Here is a 9,739-nt window from a genome sequence, read left to right as displayed (position 1 = left end):
AACACAATATGGGTAACCAGTGAATGACCAAGTTTCATTGTGCCCGCTTAAGTCGATTGAAATCTACGTCTAGAGCTATGAATGGTAGTATTGTTTTCCTCACCAGGGCTGTACTAAATGTCAGCACAGTGTAAAGAAAAACTTGAAGTCTGCAAATAACTTACCAGATCTCAATTATAATATTTTCCCACACTAGAACTAATATCATTGCGAGGGGCTACATTGCAGAAAATACAAAAAGAAACGAAAAGAAATAGAGAGTTCATTTAGAAGTTATTTTATCCAGACAAACATTTTAATTTTCTGATGGGAACTTCAATTCAGGCTGCAGGCTGGGTTGAGAAGCGGAATTCCTTACTGGGAAGTTCAAGTTACAAAATTGCTTCTTGTGCAATTAAAATAGAATAAAACAAACAACTACTCCCACCTGAAACCCTCCCTTCCTAGATATAAGGAGCCTTTACTCAGGTTTTGTTGGCTTTAGCTCTGCTTAGAATTATTACTGTGAATCTAACCTAAATTTTGCTTTAAGTTTTGGCAGACACTGCTCTTTCAGAGTTTGCCACTATGATTGACATTGCAAAAGAACATCATAGATGTAAATTTCCAAAAATACACAACACTCTGGCACCTCCCTAGGTGGATTCTGGTACCCTCAGGAATACACCTCCCTTTGTGTTACACCTCCTCCCCATTTTCTAACTTTTCTTTTCTCATGATGTGTGTGAATCAGTTATTATACTTAGATTTAACATTCACATAATCTATTTAACTGTAAACAGTCAGAAAAAGAAGCAAAACAGTTCAAAAAGAGTAAAAGGAGTTGGTTGCGTATGTTTTATTAGGTTGTCTCTTTTAAATATAATTGACTTTGCAATTTTGTTATTGTGTCACCAAGTGTCGCATAGTTCTTAACATGTAAGTGCAAAACAATGAGTAATTGCTGTTTTGCTGAATAATACATCTGAGTTGCCAACGTCAAAGGTATTATTTTGTGTATTTCTAAACAGGAGCGTTAACTGCAGGTTTTGACATCTAGAATCTTTTCATGAAATACTTAAAAAAATTGGCCAATAGAATGACACCTGTAAAAGGAAATATAAGGATATAGCCAACTGATTTTCCTTGCCCTACTTTATACTAGAAAATTAACAATAAAAGGTCACTTAATAATAGAATTATAAAGGATATAACATAAAAACACAGTCATTCAGAAAAATCCAAACAACAACAAAAGTGGAAATTGGGTGGAGGTAAAAAAGTTTTACAGGAAAACTGCAATATCCTTGCAAGCTGTGAGTGGATATGTCCACCAGTATCAGCCCCCTAGTGAAGTTGCTATTAATGTGCATAGTAATGAGATAAAAACATTTACATTCAAAATGAATTATGTTTTCAAAGTGGCCTTTAAGTCTTCTTAAACAATACATTTCTACTAGTATTCTGTTTAATTTTTAAATTAAAATGATTTTCTTATTTGGAAAAATGTGAATTCTAATTTGATGTTGTGTAGTCTTTGATGAAAATTAAGAAACCACTAGAATAAGAGATAAGGATAAGAACATTTCACGTTCATAGAAGTTCTTCCTATTTATAGATTACATATACATAGTTCAAGGCAGTTTGGCATTTTAAGAATTTTCAATTTTTAGAAATGAGGAGATAGAGCCAAAGGTTTTATTTTCTTATGTGGCTAGAATATGTATGAAAACAGTGTATACCTCTATACCCAGTTTTCTCTATGGATCTGTACCTCTGGAAATACCCTTGTGGCTTAAGAATATTGATACCCTTTTTCCACTCTGTCTTGCTATGATTTAGCTTTCCCTTAATAATTTAGGGTAAGTAAAACATATACTATATATTGCTGCATTTGGATGGATGCTCTGGTGGAGAGGTAGTGAGATGGGGAACAGAGACAAGGTGTCCTTTAGGAGTTAATGAGTAAAAAGACATCTATAATACTGGGCCGATTGTTTTAACGTTAGTGCTTCGAGACAGTTATACAGGTCCTACAGTGATGGGGCATGTAAGCTGGTTCTTCAGTGTCTCCAGATTTTAACGGATGGCTTTGTTTCCCTGTTTATGTGTTCATCGGTTTCTTAGCACAAGTTAAACCTAGTACAGAAATCAGCAGGAACCTCCATTCTCATCTACTCATCTACTTGGAGAACCCATTTCACCCCTTTTGGGAATCGTTTGACTTTATTGTGGAATTAACTCTAAAGATGGTGAATGGAAATGAAAAGTATATAGTTATATTTGCTGCTAAAGAATGTTTGCCCTCAATCAGGGCCGCGAGAGTTAGTACACTTCCTTTGAAAGGTGATGACCATCTTTGAGATGGGAGCATGTGGCTTTCCGCTTTGCAGCCAACTGCCAGACCACAGGGGGTAGGACTTTAAAAAGTGAAGATAATTGACTTTATTCAGGGAAATATGGAGTTCAGAGCCATATTTGTTCAAAGAGAAGCACATCACTGTGTTTGGTGGTTTTTGACTGGGGTTTAGCTGAGCTCGGGCTTAACGCATTCTTGAGATCTAAAAATAGCCAGGCTTAGCAGCCGCATTGCAAGGTGCTTGGCGTGGGCGGTGCACAGAGGAGACAGCCGACTCTGTGACTGGCTGCGGAACTGGCTGGGCTAGGCAGTGGCAGCAGCGAAGGCGGCCGGCTTGCCGCCGGGCAGCACGACGCCTCCCGGTGACCGCCAACAGCCAGAGTCCTCCTGCAGCTGCGGCTGCTTACGGCCCTTTCCAGAAGCGGGCGTCTGATTGGTGTTTCCCGGGAGACGGGCTGCCAGAGCGGCCAGAGCTACTGGAGCTGGTGCGCCGGCGCGCGCGCTCCCGGCGCTGGCGCGCGCTCCTGGCTGGCGCGCGGCAGGGCGGCGGGGGGCGTGCTGCGGCCCAGGTAGCGGGCTGGGAGGCCTCCCAAGTTCACGCGAGCTCAAGTTTCAGCGCCCTCCCTCCAAGGTTTGAGAACCTTAGAGGGGGCCCGGCAGCATTCCTCTGTCTGGCATGTTGAGTTGCATCCGCTAGGGCTGTTATGTTTTTTTTTTTTTTTTATTTGCCTGCCCTCCGGCCCCTCACCAGCGACCTCGGACCTGTTTCTGCCCCAGCTCCGGAATGCGGTTTCTTAGGAATCTCTTAGGGCTTGTGGATGGGGGTGGCGTCGGGGTTTAGTCACTCCAAGACGTCGTTTGAAAGCAGGCATCTGGCTGCGGCTACCCCATCCCCGGGGTCCCTTCCTCAAGCTAGCAGGCAACTTGTGATTAAGGGGCTTTCTATACTGCTGGCGGTTTCTCTAGTTATGCCCAGGCATCTTTCCTGGATATGATCAATATCACTGATCAAGATATTATGTACTCCTCCCCTCATTTTTTATCTCGGTGAAAAGCTAACGGAAAGAGCACCCACCTTCCCCCACACATACCGGGGAGCTCTTGGAGAAGGAAGTTTTCTGAATTGGGAACCAGGGTTGGTGAGCTTCCTCCGCTCTGGGCCCTTCCCTGGATCAACTTCCACTTCTATCCCATTGCCTTTTCGGGACTCAGCGCGCATCTTCCCCATATCAGATTTGCAGGAAATATTAATCTCCCTGTTGGGTGGATACAGTAGAACTTGTTCAGAGATTACTTTAAAAAGAGATCTGGGTCTTAAGCACTTACTAAAGCCAGTTAATAACATCATGCATGGACATTTAAACTTGTTGTAAGTTGCAGAGAGGATTAGTGGGAAGTCACGCTGTGCGCAGCTAATGATACCATCTTAACTCTAACCGGGCTAAATCCACCTCGCCAGGCGCAGGTCCAGCTCTGTGGCCTCGGGTGAGGAAGGGAAAGAGGAGGGTCTTAGAAGAAAACAAGGAGAGCGAAACGGGAGGAGCCACTCCGGTCCTCGCTTCAGGTGATGGTCACTCGTACTGGGAGGTGGCGGGCGGTCCTGCTGCTAGGTGAGCACGAGCACCCGGACGAGAGCACAGGCTTCCTGGTGTACAAGTACGTGCCACAGCTCACGGGGTGTGCTTTAGTGACACTAAAGGACACTTACCTACATGTTAAGCAGTTTTGATTCCATTCACCAAAGGGTTGCACCAAGGTCTGTAGCAAGCTCAGGTGAGAATGTGGGATTCCAAAGGCGGTGGCGTTTTGCTACTGATCGATTTGCATTACAAAGGCCGTTTACTTTCAGTTCTCTTACAAAAGTAGTCAAGCTCAGTATTTCACAGGTAAATTTCGAAGCATATTATTAATAACTTCCTGTCATAGGCTTGCTCAACTGGTTTCAAACTGATTACTGTTTTAAGGCAGTTTTCGACTACTTTATGACAGGGCCAATTAGAAATAATCTTGGGAAAATGCTTCAAAAATGCTGCGTTATTAAAACACTCACCTAACAATATTCATTTGGTTCTGTCACTAAGTAGCTGTGGGAGGGATATTTTGTGTTCTCAGAGTTTCTTTTAATAGTCACTGGCCCTGCCTGGGAAGCTATCTGGAGCTTGTTTAACTGCAATCTGGCTCTTAAAGTTGATTTATTTTTTATTATTTATTTATTTATTTTAGTTTTGAATTCAAATTTGACAAGGTTAAAATGTTTATGTCTTATATAACTGCTAGTGGGAGACTGGAAGTAACTACAGATGCTAATCACGGTAATAATTGGTGAAAACTTGCAAATGAACCACTTGGGAAAAGTAATGTGCAAAATCATCATCATCATCATCATCATCAACAACAACACTTTTTCTGAATCAGTCCACAAAAATGATTTACAGAATATTACCCAGGATATATTTCAAATTTTTGTCTTTGTGCTTTTAGGGGAAAAATATAATCTACCTATATAACCATTCACATGCGTGTATAAATATAAGTGAAATTTACTGGAGTTGAAGGATTTCTAACAAGTATGATAAAGAAATATTTTCCCTGATAAATATCTCAATTATAATTAATTTATGCATTTATCAACCCTGGTCTAATGAAAAAAAACCTTACCATAATTTATTTGGAGGTAATGCTTCTGTGACGACAATATAAGATTTACTATCATTGAAGTTCAGGATCTATCCACTTAGTCCTGTCAGGACTAGATCTCTTGTATAGTAATAATAAAAGTGTATTTAGTCCTTATTTTTAAATCAGTGAGAATTAGGAAGTTACCTGAAATTGTCGTATGAATTTAACAGTCTCTGAGAGGAGCTCAAATAATGGATTTCAGGCCTTACTTTTAAAAAGCACATAGTTTAGTTTGTACATAGTAGCTGCTCAGTAGATATCATTGTAATGTATTGAATTAACCTTGAAATATATGATCTATATACAAAGTTAAGTTAGCATTGTCTAACAGGAATCTGAAGTTGAGGGTGTTGAACAGTCTGGAATAGTTTGAAAACTGTTTAGTAGCTTTAAATATGAAGTTATCACCATGACAAACTCATGAGAAGTGACTTTGAAAAGAAAGGAAGAAAATTGATAGGTCTTCATCTTTAGGGTCTGTAGTATGTGCCTCTTGAGTTATTCTGGTAGTGAAAATATCTAGATAGCCAGGAAATGGGGATTAACTGATGGATTTATATTTGCATTGTTTTATAAAGTAACTCTATGACAATTTGTAGGTACCAAGATTAATACAAGTAATAAGTTTAGTTGTCCCCAAATAAAGTTAGAAATTGCTGAGTAGCTTAGACTTTCACACTCAAGAATCATGCTCAATTATAGTCTAAAATCTGAGTTTGCAGATATGACATGGGACTCTAGTGATTCGAACAGCATAGTACAAATACTGCATATATTTCTGCCAAATTTGTCTCAGATGGACTAGCTGCTAAGGAAGAATCCATAGCATGACTGAGCTAACAGAAAGTGTGTTACCTTTACGATAGGTAATCCCTCCATTTGCGAGCTGTGTTCACTGACAAGAGAGAGGACTTGAATTTCTGTCACTTTTCTGGACTTCAGCCTTAAGGTCTATATTGTCAATTCAAAATAAAATGAACAGAAATTTATGTTAACCAATAATTATTATTAAGACATAATTATTTTCTTGGCCAAAAGACATAGAAATTTGGCTTTATTTAAGTTCAGCTTAACTAGCTCCATTTTATCAGAGATTGTCTAATTTAATTTTTCTTTTTCAAGTTGCTTTTTATACTATAAGGAGCCCTCCTATATAAAATGCAGTTTAAAAAGAAAAAAATATTTATGCTTTTATCATTTTAAGTGATCAAATACTGCAGTGCTAGATATTAGAATATCATGTGCATCAATATATTATTAACTTAATCTAATGCTCAGAGTCATTACCACATTCATGGGTGTCTTTCTGATATCTCTCCAGTCCACTGGATTTTGAAGTGTGATTATGTAAATTTTCTACTGATAAATAAATGACTATAATTGTACTTGAAATACCACTCAAATTCTTAAGACCATGGCATCTAAATAATATATTATGCATTCCTTAATTATTTATCAAGACTAATTCAAAATAACTGTAGGGTAAAGCATACATTTATTTTTAAATAGCCATCCCCTTCCCCAATTTTTTTTTCTCCATCAGGTTAAAAAATATTCCAGATGGTGAAAATATGGACAGATGAGAAAAAGGTTGGTGAGTAGAGTAAACAAGTTTATTCCTCAAGGAAACATCTCTAGTTTGGCCAATAATTCTATCACCCTGATGTAATTTTTATGGCATGTGATCTTAATGCCAGTTGGTGACAGAGGAAATCATATTTAAATGTTAAACATCAGTGTAGAAAATTCCTTACCATTACTTGACAAGGAAAAAGAGAAAAGTTAGCAAAAAAAAAAAATGTCAGCGATAGGTATTTTTTAAGGTTCTTTTATAATCATAGTAGGGAAATTGTAATCTTAAGTTACAAAATTTGAGTAAGGGTTATACAGTCAAATGACACTACATTTAAAGTATGGCATTCCTTCATTTAATTATAGCTACAGAAAATCACAATGATCAAATGATGCCTTTTCATTGTTTAACATTGCAAGGCTGTATTCAGAACTCTTGTACTGTGCCTTTAAAGAAGCGTGTGTGAGTGTGTGTGTGTGTGTGTGTGTGTGTGCGCGCGCGCGGGCGTGTGTGTTTTACTTACATAAATTCTAATTGCAGAATCCACTCTAATCACCATGTAGAAATCATCTGAAGCCTCATAAGTTCATGAGCTACACACTTTTCTTTTTTATTCTGCAGACCACACCTTATCTGGTTGCTAATGAAATACAGGAGATTGATTGCAGAAAATCTTCAAGGGAATATTTGCTGTACCACATATAGTAAGCTCCATTTGGTGCATTAGCATTTAGCCATTTTATGCAAATTTAGAGAAAATGACTCATGTATATGATTTAATATGCATCAGCGATAACTCATACCACCCTTATAAGAAAAAAGAAATTAAAAATTCATTAGAAAACTAGACTAGTGTCACTACATGGTTAAAACATTATTAAAGCATATTTCAATGTTTTGCTTACACTAGTGTTCTCATCATGGTGCCACCATTTCATGACAAAGGCCGTAGAGGAGAAAACATTCAACTTAAAATGTCTGCTGGCACACATCGCTGGATTTGTGTGTCACTAAACAATGAGCGAGCATAGCCTTGAATACCAACTATTTAATTAGCACTTTTGGAAACCATGCATAGAAAATAGCTCATTTACATGCATCTGCTTAGCGATTAGTCCCATAAAAAGCTACCATTTTTTTTGTTGTTTAATATAGCGAGCATTTTACCATCGGCCATGAAAAAAATCAAAACATATGTTATTATTTTCAAATCCTGAAATTCAGAGATTTAATTAAAACAGGCAAAAGTCTTCATATTTCTCTTCAAGGTATATTTAAATTATTTAATTTAACCTTAAGTGTACCATAAAAGGCTGGATACAAGTAATAATTAAGAACTTCAAAGGGCAACGGAAACCCTCTAACAGTCCTTGGTTTAATTAAAGGCTATTATTAGAAAGCTCTCGAATATACAGTTACATTTAATGACAAGTGATGGCTAGTAAAAGCAGTGTTTGAAAGTTATGAGTATCTTATTCTACATACAATTGATAGGTTGTAGAAAGTATTGCTATCATTTCATTTTGAAAATAAATGACATGTATTTTTTGAAAAATCAAATTGATAACATTAAAAACATGTTAGTTTAAGATGCTTTGCTTTTCATTAATTCTCTAGTCTACACATATCTGTCATGATTACAAATTAATTGTATCCTTCTTAAAAAGCATTTCTGCCAATTTAAATATCTTTGAGAGGGTATTTTTTTGAATACACTGGTGTATTTAGGAAGCCATGTATACAAATGTGTATGGATTAATTAACGATAAAAGTGGACTTTAGTAGTGCATTTTGAAATGTAACATTCTTTTTTGGAATGTGAACTGATATTTCATATAACAGTAAAAATTATTTTTTAGAAGTTTATATTACCTACCACATTTGTGTGAGTAGACAATTAGCCAAAAAACAGGTGATTCTAAATAGATTTAGGAAAGTGCACAAACCATATAGAAAATCGGAATGGGTCAGTTATGTAAAATTTGCTGTTTATCATAAGTAATTATATTCATTGTAGTATTTTACTTTATATGTATTTATACAGGGAATTTAGTTGGAACTGGCATAAAATTCAGGGCAGATATACATATATACATATACATATATATGTATATATATATATATTCCAAGTGAAATTGAACAAATATTTGAAGAACTCATTTAGAACATTTTACTGATTCTGTTTGTTAATTATCTTTAGTAATTGGCTTATAAAGCATCTATAATAAAAACTATTAATTAAGCATATAAAATTTTAATTTTATGAGTAATCTATTATTTTGAAAATGTGATACTGTTTCCTTTGTTCACTGTGGACCAGTGAATACCATGAGATGTTTGGTCTTAGAAAGATTGTGTGGATTAAATATGTAGATATGAATCTATACCTGTGTGGTTTATTCACATAATGTAGTATATGTGCATAGTTCACTGTGTACAAAAAGTGTGTTCCTGATGTGCCTTTTGTATGGCATGTTTCTTTAATTTAAATTTTTTTTTTACTTAAGTTTATTTTATCCTCCTCATAACCAGTATTCTTCTCTATTTGTTTATTATACTCACACTACTTCCCTCCTGCTGAGGCACTCAGAACTTGAGGTTTGTAAGCAGAAAACCTACTTATCTTGTTCATTGCTGAAGATCTAGCACCTAGAATAGTGTTGGACCCATAGTAGATGCTCAATGATTGTTTGCTGATAAAAGAATGAATAGATTTAAATACAACATTGATCTTTCTGAGATAGCTGTTGCCTTATGGATCTAAGGAATTGATTTGGATAGACTGGTTCTCCCAACATGGAAGCCCTGTTGAAGCTGCCCAGCTATGATGAGATTATCCTTCCCGGATAGAGTAAGACCATTGTTTGGTTTTGGGGTAAGTGATGACTGGAAGCAACTTGCAAGCTAGATTTCAAAGTACATTTGTAGGAGAACTGCACATATATTTGAGATCTTATCTTTGATATGGGAAATACCAAGCATTTTAAAGAATAGGACCAAGTTAACTGGACACATGGGAACTGAAACCTAGAACACAGAATTTCTGAAAACATATTACAAACAAATATTTTACAGGGTATTTTAATATTTTTATTTTACTTTGATTAAAATACCTAATTCATAAAAACATGCTGTTTGTAAATAGCCTG

At 36.6% G+C, this 9,739-nt stretch overlaps 1 long non-coding RNA gene across 1 annotated transcript; it reads left to right on the top strand.

Moving 5' to 3' along the window:
- Positions 1-5,245: 5,245 nt before the first annotated feature.
- On the top strand, positions 5,246-9,191 carry LOC123379057. Its single transcript, XR_006583020.1, has 3 exons — positions 5,246-5,966; positions 6,561-6,607; positions 7,212-9,191. It is a non-coding gene; the product is annotated as an uncharacterized LOC123379057 (long non-coding RNA).
- Positions 9,192-9,739: the final 548 nt, after the last annotated feature.

Source organism: Felis catus, chromosome A1, assembly GCF_018350175.1.
Source record: "Felis catus isolate Fca126 chromosome A1, F.catus_Fca126_mat1.0, whole genome shotgun sequence".
In the NCBI taxonomy this organism is placed as follows: Eukaryota; Metazoa; Chordata; class Mammalia; order Carnivora; family Felidae; genus Felis; species Felis catus.
The sequence above is the reverse complement of the archived record's forward strand: the minus strand, read 5'-3'. Positions and strand labels throughout refer to the sequence as shown.